Here is a 16,774-nt window from a genome sequence, read left to right as displayed (position 1 = left end):
GGGAGGGAGGGGTAGCAAGCTACCCCTCCCCCTACCCCTGCTAACTAGCGCGGGGTAGGAAACCCTCGTTAAAATCTAATGGCTCGTCATTTCAGTTACGCCGAAAGTAATACCCAATGTAAATAGCGTGGTTTGTATTTCGGTTACGGAACAAAGTGATTTTTACAGGTAGCCTAAAACAAACGAAGAAGAAAATACAAGTAAAATAGAATTGATGGCACCTTTCAGTTTTCTAGCTTTGAAAATAGTTGAAGGGCACCACCAGTTTTCTAGCTTTGAAAATAATTGAAGGGCATCAACTCTTCGAGTATGTATGTATTCTGAAAATTCATAAGGGTCCTTACAGTACTACAGTAATCCCTCGCCATTTCGCAGTTTCAGTGCATCACAGATTTTCAAAAATATTCATTAAAAATCAGAAAAAATGGTGCGAAAGTTACGTGGGCGCTAGCAGAAGGCAGGGAGAGTACAGTAGAACATCAGGTAGCAACACGGAGATGGCGCGCAACTCAAAATCCTCCTCTCTGATTCGCTGGCCATCTTGGCTCCAGAATCTCGCAAGCTGATTGGCTGAGCAGCTTTACCCAGCATCTCTCCCTGACGTGCGCTCCGCGAAGGGAGACTGTATTCATTGTTCTCTCTCGCTTCGCTTGTGTTGCTTAGTCTTGCCGTGAGGAACTTTTAGCTGTTTTCTTGTGCTTTTTTAGTGTAAAATAGTGCTTGTGACGCCTTTAAAAACGGCTCCTAAATGTCCTCTACCCTCTACATCCTCTAGTGAACCCAAGAAGAAGAGCAAAATGATGACGGTGAATGAGAAAGTGAAATTATTGGACACGCTTAAGGCAGGCAGCAGCTATGCGTCTGTTGCCGGCATTTACGGAATGAACGAATCGACGGTTGGCTACATAAAAAAAGATGAAATGAAAATACGTAAAACTGCCTCAATAACAATCTCTAACGACACTAAGCGCGTTATGACCCCTCGTAATAAGACGATTGTGCAAATGGAAAATGCGTTATCAATGTGGATATCGGACTGTAGGGAAAAGTAAGTTAGTCTCGATACCAACATGATTCGAACCAAAGCCAAAACCCTGTATGATAGCCTTAGTTCCTGAAGGAAAATCGAATGAAGACGACGAAGGTGATGATCCTGCCCCACGAGAAAAACATGGTTTTGTTGTCAACAAGGGCTGGTTCGAGAAATTCAAGAGGAGGTTAGGCCTTTGCAGCGTTCATTTGTAAGGGGAGGCCGCCTCGGCAGACCAAGAGGCAGCTCTTCATTACTTCGAGGACAAGTTCCCGAAATTAATCAAAGAAGGTGGCTATCTCCCAGAGCAGGTGTTCAATATGGATGAGACTGGCCTCTTCTGGAAGAGGATGCCATCCCGGACGTTCCTTTACAAGGACGAAGTAAAGAAGCCAGGGTTCAAGGCCCGCAAAGATCATGTCACTCTCCTCATGTGCGGGAATGCCGCGGGCTTCATGCTCAAGCCCGGCTTAATTTACAAGTCATTGAATCCTCGGGCTTTGAAAAACAAAAACAAAGCCTTGCTGCCCGTCTATTGAATGAGTAATGTAAAGGCATGGATGACCAAAGCCCTCACACTCGACTGGTTCGTGAACTGCTTTATCTCACAGGTGAAGCTGTACCTTACGGAGAATGGGCTGCCCTTTAACCCTTATACTCTGTGAGGCCACGATCATGGCTTTACCGGTAGACCCGGTGAGGGATCGTGGCTCGCTAATCCTCTGTTCAAATTCTCCGCTCTCACGTCCCCACTAGACAATTTTGGTGGCCTGGATACGTCACTACAATGCTTCCTTACCATTGGCTATCTGATTCCACGTCATAATGTAGCAACCAATGACATTATCAGCTTGTGTTTAGGTCTTGAATGTGGTTGCTTTCAGCGGCATGTTTGCTGTTGTGTGACACCAACTCATTGGCTACATATTTTACGTAATATTTCGGATTTATATGCCAATATTTATTGATATACTGGCTTCCTCTGATTCTTGAATGTTGTGTGTGTTTTGTAGTGAAGGAAAAATGTTTGGCAAAGCAGTAAACAACTGGATTTCATTCAAAAGAGTTTGTTTACAAAGACAACATCTTTGCCAAAACGTTTGTTATTTGTGTTGCTGTGCTGTTTGTGTTTATGTGAATTTTGTATTGTGAGCATTTCTTATGATTCAGTAGCAGTTTACACATATTGTATATTGCAAGATAACTACTACAAAAGCAAAACCACACCAAAATGTTTTCCTCTTTTTTTTTTTTTGACCGTCATAGACTCGTTTTGACAGCTGGATGTAAATACACGCACGTGAGTACAGGTCTCCAATGTAAACATTACTTGCTGCATAACTTTTTATTTAGTTTTAGAAGCATATTTAATTCTGTACTATTTAATTGAATGATAGTGGTTTAATTATCTATTATTTTACAGAATATTATCTATAACCCCACACTCTTTCAGGGAATAAAATATATTACAGGATAAGCCGAATAGTTTCACTTGAAAATTTGGTAACACTTTTCATGCATGGGTAACACACCACTTATGCGGACCTTCTTTTTCAATGTAATAATTGAACAAACGGATTAATGATTAGACACACTAATATATGTGAGTAACACTTTGTTGTAATTATGTTTTTGTTTGTGTCTTGTACTTGTGTATGTCTTTATGAATGTTTTTATAGATGTATATTGAATGTAAATTACAGTTTCCTCTGCTGGTCTTTGGTGTTGCCATTTTCAATTTTATATATGTGTGTGTACACACACACGCACACACACACATATATACACACACACACACGCACACACACACACACATATATACACACACACACACGCACACACACACACACATATATACACACACACACACGCACACACACATATATACACACACACACACACACATATATATACACACACACACACACACATATATATACACACACACACACACATATATATATATATATATATATATATATATATATATATATATATATATATATAATATATATATATATATATATATATATATATATATATATATATATATATATATATATATACGATATTTTAATTATAAAATAAATTTTTTAATATACTTAACCGGTGAATATATAATAGCTGCTGCTCCAGCGGTTCGACAGAAAAACACACAAAAACTCGCGAGCGATCGCTATGAAGGTTGCGGGTGTGCCCACCAGCGCCAACTATCGGCCAGATACCGCATATGCATGTAAACAAGCCTCAATTCTTCTCGTCCCGCTGCGTCTCTATTGGGGAGGAAGGGAGGGCCTTTAATTTATATATTCACCGGGTAAGTATATTAAAAAATTTATTTTATAATTAAAATATCATTTTTAAATATTTAACTTAGCCGGTGAATATATAATAGCTGATTCACACCCAAGGTGGTGGGTAGAGACCAGAGTTAATTAAGTTTACAGCATATATGCTTAGAGTTTTTGACAGTTATAATATAACAAAACCCAAATATATAGGTACCTGGTAAGGAAGTTGACTTAGACGATTACTCTGCCTTGTAAGTCTGTCTTCCTCACGAAGCCCAGCGATCCTCTTAGGATGCTGAAAGACTCCCAGGAGCTGAAGTATCAAGGGCTGCAACCCATACAACAGGACCTCATCAAACCCCTAATCTGGGCGCTCTCAAGAAATGACTTTGACCACCCGCCAAATCAACCAGGATGCGAAAGGCTTCTTAGCCTTCCGTACAACCCAAAAAACAATATTAAAAACATTTCAAGAGACAGATTAAAAAAGGATATTGGAATTAGGGTTATGTAGTGGTAGAACCCTCACCCACTACTGCACTCGCTGCAACGAATGGACCCAGTGTGTAGCAGTCCTCGTAAAGAGTCTGGACATCTTTTAAGTAAAATGACGCGAACACTGACTTGCTTCTCCAAAAAGTCGCGTCCATAATACTTTGCAGAGATCTATTTTGCTTGAAGGCCACGGAGGTTGCTATAGCTCTTACTTCGTGCGTCTTAACCTTAAGCAAACATCGGTCTTTCTCATTCAAGTGAGAATGAGCTTCTCGTATTAAAAATCTGATAAAATATGACAAAGCATTCTTTGACATAGGCAATGATGGTTTCTTAACTGAGCACCATAATGCCTCAGATCTACCTCGTAAGGACTTAGTACGGGCTAAGTAGAACTTAAGAGCTCTAACAGGACATAACACTCTTTCCAGTTCGTTGCCTACGATCTCTGATAAGCAAGGAATATCAAAAGATTTAGGCCAAGGACGAGAAGGCAGTTCATTTTTGGCCAGGAAACCAAGTTGAAGAGAACAAGTGGCTTTTTCTGTAGAAAAGCCGATGTTCTTACTGAAGGCATGAAGTTCACTGACCCTTTTAGCCGAAGCCAAGCACACTAGGAAAAGCGTCTTGAGGGTGAGATCCTTCAGGGAGGCTGAATATAATGGCTCAAACCTGTCTGACATGAGGAACCTTAGGACCACGTCTAAGTTCCATCCAGGAGTTGCCAAACGACGTTCCTTAGAGGTCTCGAAAGACTTAAGGAGATCTTGGAGATCTTTATTGTTGGAAAGATCTAAGCCTCTATGACGAAAGACCGAAGCCAACATGCTCCTGTAGCCCTTAATTGTGGGAGCTGAGAGGGAGCGAACATTTCTCAGATGTAAAAGAAAATCTGCGATTTGGGCTACAGAGGTACTGGACGAGGACACAGATGCTGACTTGCACCAGTCTCGAAAGACTTCCCACTTCGACTGGTATACTCTAATGGTAGAAGCTCTCCTCGCTCTTGCAATCGCACTGGCTGCCTCCTTCGAAAAGCCTCGAGCTCTTGAGAGTCTCTTGATAGTCTGAAGGCAGTCAGACGAAGAGCGGGGGGGCTTTGATGGACATTCTTTACGTGGGGCTGACGTAATAGATCTACCCTTAGAGGAAGACTTCTTGGAAAGTCTACCAGCCATCGAAGTACCTCGGTGAACCACTCTCTCGCGGGCCAGAGGGGAGCAACCAACGTCAACCTTGTCCCTTCGTGAGAGGCGAACTTCTGCAATACCTTGTTGACAATCTTGAATGGTGGGAATGCATATAAGTCCAGATGAGACCAATCTAGGAGAAATGCGTCTATGTGTATTGCTTCTGGGTCTGGGACTGGAGAGCAATAGATTGGAAGCCTCTTGGTCATCGAGGTGGCAGAGGTCTATGGTGGGTTCACCCCAAGTCGACCAAAGACTCTTGCACACGTCCTTGTGGAGGGTCCATTCCGTGGGAATTACCTGACCCCTCCGACTGAGACAGTCTGCCAAGACGTTCAAGTCGCCCTGGATAAATCTCGTTAACAGGGAGATGCCTCGATTTCTTGACCAAATGAGCAGGTCCCTTGCGATCTCGTACAGCGTGAGGGAGTGTGTGCCTCCTTGCTTGGAGATGTACGCCAAAGCTGTGGTATTGTCGGAGTTGACCTCTACCACTTTGTTTCGAAGGAGACTTTCGAATTTCATCAAGGCCAAGTGGACTGCCAAAAGCTCCTTGCCGTTGATGTGCATGCTCCTCTGACTTGAGGTCCACAGACCTGAGCATTCCCGACCGTCCAGGGTCGCACCCCAACCCAAATCCGACGCGTCTGAGAACAACACGTGGTTTGGGTTCTGAACTGCTAGGGATAGACCCTCTCTCAGACTGATATTGCTGTTCCACCATTTCAGGCATGCCTTTACTGGTTCGGAGACCGGGATTGAGACCGTCTCTAACTTCTTGTCCTTGTTCCAGTGAAAGGCTAGATGGAACTGGAGAGGCCGAAGGTGCAGTCTTCCTAGCGAGACAAACTGCTCCAGGGATGATAGAGTTCCTACGAGACTCATCCAATTCCTGACTGAGCACCGTTCTCTCTTCAGCATTAGCTGGACTTTGAGCAGGGCTTGATCTATTCGGGTGGCAGACGGAAAAGCCCGAAAAACTGGACGGCGAATCTCCATCCCTAAATATAGAATAGTTTGGGATGGAATCAGCTGGGACTTTTCTATGTTGACCAAAAGTCCCAATTCCTTGGTAAGATCCAATGTCCAATGAAGATCCTGCAGACAGCGATGACTGGACGAAGCTCTGAGAAGCCAGTCGTCCAAGTACAGGGAGGCTCGGATTCCCGATAAATGGAGGAATTTTGCCACATTCCTCATGAGCCTCGTAAACACGAGAGGAGCAGGACTGAGGCCAAAGCACAGGGCCCGAAACTGGTATACCACATTCCTGAAAACAAACCTCAGAAACGGTTGGGAATCTGGGTGTATAGGAATGTGGAAGTACGCATCTCGTAGGTCGAGAGAGACCATCCAGTCTCCCTTTCTGACCGCTGCTAAGACTGACTTCGTGGTCTCCATAGTGAACTTTGTTTTCGTAACAAAAACGTTGAGCGCACTGACGTCTAGCACCGGTCTCCAACCTCCTGTCTTCTTTGGGACTAGGAAGAGACGGTTGTAAAACCCCGGTGATTGAAGGTCCGAGACTTTCACCACCGCTCCCTTCTCTAGCAACAGAGACACTTCTTGGTTTAGGGCTTGTCTCTTTGACTCCTCTCGGTACCTGAGAGAGAGGTCTATGGGAGTTGTCACTAGAGGAGGTTTGCGTACAAACGGAATTTTGTACCCCTCTCTGAGCAACCGAACAGACTGTTGGTCTGCGCCCCTCTTCTCCCAGGCCTGCCAGAAGTTCTTCAATCTGGCTCCTACCGCTGTCTGAGGCTGTGGGCAGTCAGACTCTGCCACGTGAGGACTTGGCTCCTCTCTTCTTACCTCTCTTTCCCTCGGCACGAGCACTTCCCCTGCTGGGAGCTCTGCCACGAAAGGGCGGGATAAATCTGGAAGCCGGAGTCTCGATCCTGGGTCTTACAGCAAAGGATGTAGAAGGAGTCCCTTTGCGAGCAGAGGACGCCATCAAGTCATGGGTGTCCTTCTGCACAAGCGAAGAAGCTATGTCCTTAACCAATTGTTGCGGAAACAAAGACGTTGATAAGGGAGCAAAGAGCAGTTCTGATCTCTGACAGGGAGTAACTCCTGCCGAAAGAAAAGAGCAAAGGGAATCTCGCTTCTTTAAGACTCCCGACGTAAAAGTGGAGGCGAGCTCATTGGAACCATCGCGGATGGCTTTATCCATACATGACATGATAAGTAAGGAAACATCTCTGTCAGCAGACGAGATTTTCCTACTTAAAGCTCCTAATGACCAGTCAAGGAAGTTGAAAACTTCAAAGGCCCTGTATACGCCTTTCAGCAGATGGTCAAGGTCCGAGGAGGACCAACTAATCTTCGAGCGTCTCATGGCTAGGCGGCGGGGAGAGTCTACGAGGCTTGAGAAGTCACCCTGGGCAGAGGCAGGGACTCCCAAGCCGAGAACTTCTCCCGTGGCATACCAGACGCTCGATCTAGACGAGAGCTTTGAAGGAGGGAAGGCAAAGGCCGTCTTCCCCAAACTCCTCCTGGTATCCAACCAGTCGCCTAAAAGTCGTAAAGCCCTTTTGGAAGAGCGAGAAAGCACTAGCTTAGTAAAGGCTGGCATGTTAGCGGGTAAGCCTAGAGCAAACTCAGACGGTGGCGAACGAGGAGCAACGGTAACAAAGTGATCGGGAAAAAGCTCCTTGAAAATTAACATGACTTTCTTAAAGTCCATCGAAGGAGGAACCGTTCTAGGTTCGTCTACATCCGAAGGATGATCATCATGATGAGGGTCAGCAACGTCCTCATCTGAAGGATCTTCGTCCGACAACTGCTGAGTAACAAGCAAAGGGGTTGGCAATGCTTGACACGCAGAGTCAACACGCACTGGTGCATCAGTAGCAGTCCAGGACGCTACGTCATGTAACTGCTTAACAGCCTGACTGTCAACAACAACAGGAGCGGGAGGACGCTCGACGTCAACTCGAGACTGCTTTGACTGCCTAGACTGAGCAGTCAAAACAACTCTTGACTGCGGTGTTTGACGCTCAGCGTCAAAACAAGTCAATTCCGCTGGTTGGCGAACGTCCTGAACGTCAACAAGAGCATTAGGAAGCGGCTGAACGTCCATATGCGGCTGAAAGTCAACACGGGACTGCATCGAGTGAGGCTCTACATAGCGTGACTGACGTGACTTAGAAACACCAACGTCAACAGGACGAGCAAAGGCTCGTTTTGGCAGCTGAAGGCCAGGATCTAGATTAGCTAAGCGGCGAGGATCATCGTGAACCTTTTCAGCAGAATAGTCTTCCATAAGGGAGGCGAGCTTGATCTGCATGTCTTGCAGTACAACCCATTTAGGATCAACGGGAATGGGTGCAGTAAAAGACGAGGGTAACGTCTGAGACTGCACAACCTTGCCTACACCAAGACTCTCGGAGCCTGTGTAACGTTTCTGCTTAGGCGGCGAGCAGTCTTCCGATGACTGCAAAGGGTCAGAGCTGTCCCAATGGCTACAACCAGGACGCTGGACCTGTCCTGAAGGGACCGACTTTCGCTTCAAGGGCCTTGAAACCTTGCTCCACGGTTTCTTATGCGAAAAGCCTTCGGATGACGAGGAGAAAATGGTCTCTCTCGTCTTATGGTAGGGGCGGTCTTGATGAGACACGCCTGTTACCATAGAGGGAACGTCTGTTCGCTGATCAAGGCCTCTCGAACCCATAAGTCGTACGACATTACTTCTCCCCTGGGCTTGGGAGATTGCAAGAGGTCTCGGACTAGGCGAACGACAGGCACGAACAGACGAACCCTCGGTCGCAACACTGAAAACACTTTGCGCACTAATCACTTTCCCGCTGTGGCACTCTGACACTTTAGCTCTTTAACGTCAGCCATGAGTTGATTACGATCTGTAGCTAACGACTCAACTCTTTCACCCAAAGCATGAATGGCACGTAACATATCCCGCATTGATGGTTCCTGAGTGCTAGTAGAGGGTTCAGGCACAACTACTACAGGGGAAGGATTAGGTTCAGGGGCATGGGGAGAGGAAAAATCTACTGATCTAGAGGAACTCCTCCTCACCCTATCTCTCTCTAGCTTACGAGAATACTTGTCATATTCGAGCCAATCGAATTCCGAAAGGCCCACGCATTCCTCACACCGATCTCCTAATTGACAGGTTTTACCCCGACAATTAGAACACACAGTATGTGGGTCGAGAGAGGCCTTTGGAAGACGCCTATTGCAATCCCTAGCATTACACTTACAAAATCTAGGAATTTGAGATGGGTCCGCCATTTTGAAATAGTCAAAGAAAGTCCAAAAAACAATCCAAAGTCATCAACAATTAAATCTGTCCAAAAAAGAGTTCAAGAGTTTAAGTTGAGGATAAAACACCTGCACTGCGAAAGCTCAAACCAAAATGAAGTACTTCACCAAGTCTGTTGAAAAACTCCAGGTTATACAGTGAGTAATGATACGTCTTGTCGTTAAGGCCGACAGAGAAGAATTGAGGCTTGTTTACATGCATATGCGGTATCTGGCCGATAGTTGGCGCTGGTGGGCACACCCGCAACCTTCATAGCGATCGCTCGCGAGTTTTTGTGTGTTTTTCTGTCGAGCCGCTGGAGCAGCAGCTATTATATATTCACCGGCTAAGTTAAATATTTAAAAATATATATATATACATATATATACTGTATATATATATATAATATATATATATATATAATATATATATATATATATAATATATATATAATATATATATATATATATATATATATATATATATATATATATATATATATATATATATATATCGTCGTCGTCGGCGCCCACTCGTGTCCGAGTATTGGGTTCTGTCGATAGCCATCAGCCTCCTATCTATGGGGTGGGTGCTTATGTCTGATGTGGCTGCTAAGTCCTAGTCCGTGGTGGAAGAGTCGCGGACAGTGTTCACAAGGGAGGGTAGGTGGTGGGCGGGGCTGTTCTAATCGCTCTCTCCTTCTTCTCCTCCTAGCCTCCTCCTCTCCTCGAAGTCCACGGTGCCATGGTGTACTGTACTCCTCCAGGTTTTCCTGTCCCTGGCTGTTTCTTCCCATGAGGAAGGATCGATGTCAGTTAGAGCCAGGGTGCGCTTTAGTTGATCTTTATAGCGCATTTTCGGGGCTCCTCGTGATCTGGTGCCCTGGGTCAGTTCCCCGTAGAATATTTTCTTTGGGAGCCTAGATGGATCCATCCTATGCACGTGTCCTATCCAGCGGAGGCGGTGGTGGATGATGGTGGCCACCACGCTGGTCAGCGAGGCACGTTCTATGACTTCAATGTTGGTGGTGTGGCTCTCCCAGGGGATTTTCAAGATCTGCCTCAGTTTCATTTGTTGGAAGCGTTCTAGGTTTTTAATATCGTTTCTATATAGCGTCCATGTTTCACATGCATACAGGAGCGTGGAGAGGACTACTGCCCTGAACACCATTATTTTGGTGGTCATTGTCAGTGCATGGTTGTTAAATTCGCGGCAGTTGAGTCAGCCAAAGGCGGAGTGGGCTGCCCTGATCCTGTTCTCCACGTCCTTTTTGCTTGTGGGAGCTGATGTTAGGATGCTCCCTAGGTAGGAGAACTGGTCCACCTGTTCTAACGGTTGGTCATTCACTGTGGTATTGAAGTTTGGGAGCATCAGTCCTGGTGGATGTTGGACGAGGGTCTTGGTTTTGTCTGTGTTGACTTGCATCCCAAAACGTTCGTAGGCAGAGTTGTATGCATCAGCTAACGACTGCAGGTCCTCTGCCGTCTGACCTGGGGTAGCATTGTCGTCAGCATACTGCAGTTCTCGCACTGCACACAAGGTGGTCTTGGTTCTGGCGCGGAGTCTAGCGAGGTTGAAAGCACCTCCATCCATGTGGAAACGTAGGTCGACTGAGGGTGTGTCTGGGGGAATCTCGTTGAGCATTGCTGCGGTGTATAGCGAGAAACACATTGGGGCCAGAACACAGCCCTGCTTCAGGCCGCCGTTGATGGGGAATGGGTCTGAAAGAGAGTTCTGGTGGCAGACTCTCCCAACCATTCCGTCATGGAGGGCACGCACCAGCTTGACAAAATCGGGTGGGCAGCCATATCTTTTGAGGACAGCCCACATGGCATGTCAAGGTACTTTGTCGAAGGCCTTTTTCAAATCCCAGAAGATGAACATTATGGGCTGTTGTTGTTCGAGGCTCTTCTCTTGTAGTTGTCGCGCACAGAAGATCATGTCTATGGTCCCGCGGGAAGGTCGAAAGCCGCACTGGGACTCTGGCAGGACGTCTTCTGCGAGAATAAGGAGGCGGTCAAGGAGAATCCGAGCGAAAATCTTACTCGCGATGCTTAGTAGTGATATTCCCCGGTAGTTGTTACAGTTCTCCCTGTCTCCCTTCTTGAAGATGGTAACGATGTCTGCATCGCGGAAGTCACTGGGGAGGGTCTTGGTCTCCCATATTTTCAGTATAAGGAGCATCAAACGGTTCCTCAAACCGGGGCCACCGTGAGTGAGGAGCTCCAACGGGATGTTGTCTGGCCCTGGGGCTTTGCCGGGCTTCATGCGCTGCAGGGCCTTGTTGAAGTCCTGGATGGAGGGTGGTAGTGCCATCCAGTGACGGACGGGATGCTGCGGGGTCATTCGCAGGAGATCGTCTGGGGTGTCTGCTTGGTCATTGAGGAGGTTCTCAAAGTGAGACCTCCACCTGGCCAGGATGCCCTCGCTGTCGGTGATGGTCGTGGCCCCATCCGCGTCCTTCAGGCTGCCCACTGATGACCGTGTGGGACAGAATATTTCCTTTGTTGCTGCATAGAAGCTGCGCAGGTCACGTTGGTTAGCGAAACTCTGTATTTCTGCAGCTTTTCTTTGCCACCAGGTGTTCTGGGCTTCACGGATCCCTCTTTGGCAACCAGCTTCAGCCACCTTGTGAGCACATTTGTTAGCTGCTGTTGGTTGGTTTTCCAAAGTCAGGCGTGCTTGTCGTTTGGTTTCAATGAGAACAGAGATGGTAGCATCATTCTCATCAAACCAATCCTGCCGTTTCTTGGTGGTGTAGCCTAGTGTTTCCTCCGCGGCACGGGCCATGGCATTTCTGAGGGTGGTCCAGTGGTGCTCAACAGTGGCCTGACCCACGGGGTCTGCGAGGTGTTGTTCGCAGGCCTCCTTGTAGTTCTGTGCCACCTGTGGGTTGCGGAGCTTACTACAATCAAAGCGTTGGTGTGGTATGCTGTCAGGTGCCCTTCTGGGTGGTCGTAGGGTCGTCACGGAGAGTCGGGAGATGAGGAGTCTGTGGTCCGTCCAGCAGTCGTCCGCTCCGGGCATGGATCGGGTGATGCGGACGTCTCCTCGGTCTCTGGTCAGGACGTAGTCCAGGGTGTGCCAGTGTTTAGACCGTGGGTGTCTCCATGTGGTCTTTTGTCGCTTTGGTAACTGGAAGATGGTGTTGGTTACCACAAGTTGGTGTTCTGCACACAGACCCAGTACGAGTTGGCCATTGGCGTTGCAATTTCCAATGCCATGGCGGCCGATGATTCCCTCCCACAGGCCATGGTCTTGCCTACTCGGGCATTAAAGTCGCCAAGCACAACGAGCTTGTCATTGGCGGGCACTGCCTGGATGGTGCGGTCGAGCTGGGTGTAGAAGGCAGCTTTGTCATCATCGGTTGAGGTCATAGTCAGGGTGTAGACAGAGATCAGGGTGAGGTGTGTGTCCCGCGTGATGGGGATGCGGACAGTCATCAGGGGCTCACTGATGGCCTTGGGAGCAAGGTTGTGCTGCTGCACTAGCTGGGAGCGGATGGCAAAGCCGACACCGTGGATGCGAGGCTCCTCTAGGGCCTTGCCTTTCCAGAAGATGATGTAGCCTGTTCCAGCTTCCCTGATGTTGCCCTCTTCGGGTAGTCTGGTCTCGCTAAGAGCCGCCACATCAACATTGAAGCAGGCTAGCTCCTTGCAGACGAGGGCTGTACTTCGTTCCGGGCGGTTGGTGTTCGTCACGTCTTGGAGGGTGCGGATGTTCCACGCACCTAAGGTTAATATTTTTTCTTGTTGTTTCGACCGCATTAGTGGGATGTCCGCCAGCCGCGGTGAGCTGACCAGACGGGTTTGCCGTGTCCGATGTTTACCCCACCTTTTCTAGGGGCCTCCCCATGTGGGGTGGGCTGCGGTGTCCTCAATAGGCCAGCCCAGTCACGGGTCCAGCTGCCGAACTCTGGTGTCACGGCACCGTCACCAGAGAGCGACTGAATCTTAGACTCACCGCCTGAGTGCAGTCGTGGGCTAAGGGCTTCCAGCTATCCAGGCCTGCCCCCTTCACCCATGGTGCTGTCGCCTCAGGACTTGGTGGTGGTGATGATGATGATGGTGAGAAAGAGATGAAGAAGGGTGGAGGAAACGACAGAATGCCAGTAGCTGGGTATGTTGTTTTGGTTGGTCGTGGCTTTGCAACGGCCACGCACACACACTTGGCCCACACCGTTTTCACCGCGGCTCAAGACATATGAGACAGGCGGCTTCTCTGATGTTGGTTGCATCGGGCTGCCGGGTTCTTGTTATGTCAAGGCCCGCCTTGTTGCCTGCCCGACAGGCATTGCCCTCTTCCGCCGGCGCTGGGAAGCTCCGCCGCTGGGGTCTTGTTTGGTTTGATTTTGGAGTTTTCCTTCTCCTAGCCTTTGCCTATCTTAAATAAATAAATATATATATATATATATATATATATATATATACATGGATGATGAGAATGATAGGAGTTTTACCCAGTCAGAGACTGATGATGATAGCAATTACGATGGCTGTGACTCTAGTGAGGAAGATATTGCTACTGATGGGAGTGAGAATGATGAGGATTCAGTTGATGAAAGTGATGATAATCCCGATATTGATAGAAGTGATGAGGGAGACTCGATGAAGGTATTAGACAGCGAAGTTGGACCACCTACTGTAAGATTCACAGGCCATTGACGACCAATCCATCCCCCAAAACACGATGCACAACCAACAGAATACCTGAAGCTCTCTATAACAGATAATTTTGTTCAGAAAATTATTGTTGATGAAACTAATCTGTATGCAAGTCAGTGGATCCAGTCCCATATTGAGTATCTTCAACAAAAGAAAAGGTCTATGGTCAACTTATGGATCAAACAAGGTCAAACATTTGTGAATGAAATATTTGCTTTCTTAGGAGTTATTTTGAATATGGGGCTTATCAAGAAACCAACCCTGAGGTCTTACTGGGATTGTACAAATCCAAGCCAGGCAACACCGTGGTTCTCTAACCACTTCAGCAGAGAGAAGTTTGAAGTTTTACTCAAGATTCTGCATTTTGCAGACAATTAAAAAATTCCACCACCAGATCACCCAGCATATAAATTGTATAAAATACAACCAGTTGTCGATCAATTCAAAAGAACTTTCAAAAGTTATTATTACCCCGAACGAAAAATATCCATTGATGATAGTATTATTGGCTTTAGAGGTAAGACCCCTCATTTGCGACAGTATATGCCAAACGACCATCATGCTATGTTTGGGATAAAGGTTTGGTGTTTATGCAAGGCAAAAAGTGGCTATACTTATGCTTTTGAAGTATATAGGGGAACAGCTGGTATGCAATTAAGTGATAATGGGGCCACATATGACCTTGTTATGAGGCTTATTGAGAAAGCAGTGTTATTTCATCGTGGTCATCACCTAGGTCTTGATAGTTACTTTTCTTCACCTAAGCTATTTCAAGATCTTAGGCAGAATGGCACAGCAGCAACTGGAACAGTTCGCACTAACCGTAAAGGATTGCCTATGGATGCAGTAAAGAAAAAAATGAAAAACAAAGAGGTTTCAGAGCGTAGAAAAAGTCCTTTATGTGTGGCTTACAAGGATGGCAAGAAAACACCAGTTCTTTTATCTACTTCCTCAAAAGCAGGCTATAAAACTGTAAACAGAACAGGCAAACCTGACAAAATTGTTCCACATATTGTTGATGACTACAATCATGTCATGGGTGGTGTAGACATGAAAGACACCAAATTACACTCATACCTATCTGAACGTAAGACACTGAAATGGACTAATAAGGGAAGCTTTTCACTGATTGGTACTTCTGTCCTCAACAGCTATACACTGTATGCAGCTAATACATCAAAAAGCCATCCCTTCAATAGATATAAGTTCATGGTCTCCTTGGTCAAGTCACTTGTTCAAAACTATGAGCCGGTAAAAATCATCAGGAAAAGACGCTCTCTTGAACAGATACATGCAGCTTCACTCTCACCAGATCCAATAGGGAGTCCCTCCCATGTAGCATTATCTTCAGAAGATGGTCATAAAATTGTAAAGCTCCCAGTGGGAAAGAAAAGAAACTGTATAGCAGGTCACCCTAAAAGGGTCTGCGCAGGTTATCTTTGTCCAAAATGTGATGGAGGAATTTGCCCTGAGTGCTTCACAGTTTTCCACAATAAATTGAATCACTAGGCATCAACTGAAAAGGTTTTATTTACCTTATTTTTTGATACCTGTAACACTAGAAAATAACTATAAAATCATTTCATGGTCATTCAAAGTTAGTTTTTAAAAAAAATTGAAATTTTTTCTAAATCTATTTCAGTTTCAGCCTTTTATGTCATCATATTATTTGGATTTAGGATAATTTCTAATAATGTATCATAAAATTCAAAGCAATAGCTTTCTATTGATATATAACTTCATATACTTCATAGTTGTTCTACTTTTCTGGAATTTTGATCAAACCCAAATATCAAGAATTGGTGATGGCGGCCGTATTTTACGTACGTATTTACATTAGGCTAAAATTTATAATTATGGAGTTTTTATGATAAAACAAAGTTTTATGAATACTTACCTGGCAGTTATATATACATAGCTATTATCTCTATTTCGGCAGAATTTTTCTAAACTAGGCAACCGCCTTGTGGTGGTTGGGTGGTAACACCCGTTGAAGGGTGGTAGGAGGAATCATTCCCGTTTTCTGTTCTTCAGTTCATCTATGCCCGACCTGTCTCCTGAGGGGAGGTGGGTGGGCCTTCGAATGTATATATAACTGCCAGGTAAGTATTCATAAAACTTTGTTTTATCATAAAAACTCCATTTTTATGAATAGAACTTACCTGGCAGTTATATATACATAGCTGATTAACACACTTGGAGGAGGGTGAAAGACAGTAAACATCGTTGGGGAAACAACCAAAAAAGCTGTAGGATAAATAAACACCTTGATTCCTTACCTGCTAAGGTAGCTGACTTCAAAGGTTCCTGCCTCTTGAGTCGCTTTCCCTTAGGAGTGTCAGCCAGGATGTGACCTGCAGTGCTGAAAACACTCAATCGAGTCTGTCAACGGGGTGAGACCAACAATCTGACTAGACTTCAGGACTACCTATTGCCCAAAATAAAAACCGCAACCTTACCAAACCAACCACCTAACATTTGCAAAGTAGATAAAAATTATCTAACTAGACTGAGGTGATTGTACACAAGTCGAAGTCCTCAGACAACCAATAAAAAATACACCAACCTATGCACAAGTAAACAAAACTAAGGTTGAGGGGAGGTAGTAACTCCTTTGCCTAATACAGAAGCCGTAGCTACGTATGGTCCCAAGGTATAACATTTCTCATAATCCACCCTCACCTCTCTGAGGTAATGAGAGGCGAACACAGAGTTGCTTCTCCAGAATGTCGCATCCATAATTTGACGGAGCGACATGTTCTTGCGGTAAGCAAGCGAGGTCGCAATGGCCCTCACTTCGTGAGCTTGCACTTTTAAACGTCCGAAGTGTTCCTCCTCACACA

The 16,774-nt window shown here is 45.8% G+C and overlaps 1 pseudogene; it reads left to right on the top strand.

Annotated features, from left to right (window-relative positions):
• The first annotated feature begins 13,697 nt into the window (after positions 1–13,697).
• On the top strand, positions 13,698–15,440 carry LOC137657171 (piggyBac transposable element-derived protein 4-like; annotated as a pseudogene).
• The last annotated feature ends 1,334 nt before the right edge of the window (positions 15,441–16,774 follow it).

This window comes from Palaemon carinicauda, chromosome 18 (genome assembly GCF_036898095.1).
Source record: "Palaemon carinicauda isolate YSFRI2023 chromosome 18, ASM3689809v2, whole genome shotgun sequence".
Lineage (NCBI taxonomy): Eukaryota > Metazoa > Arthropoda > Malacostraca > Decapoda > Palaemonidae > Palaemon > Palaemon carinicauda.
Note: the sequence above shows the minus strand (reverse complement) of the source record. Positions and strands in the feature narration are given on the sequence as shown.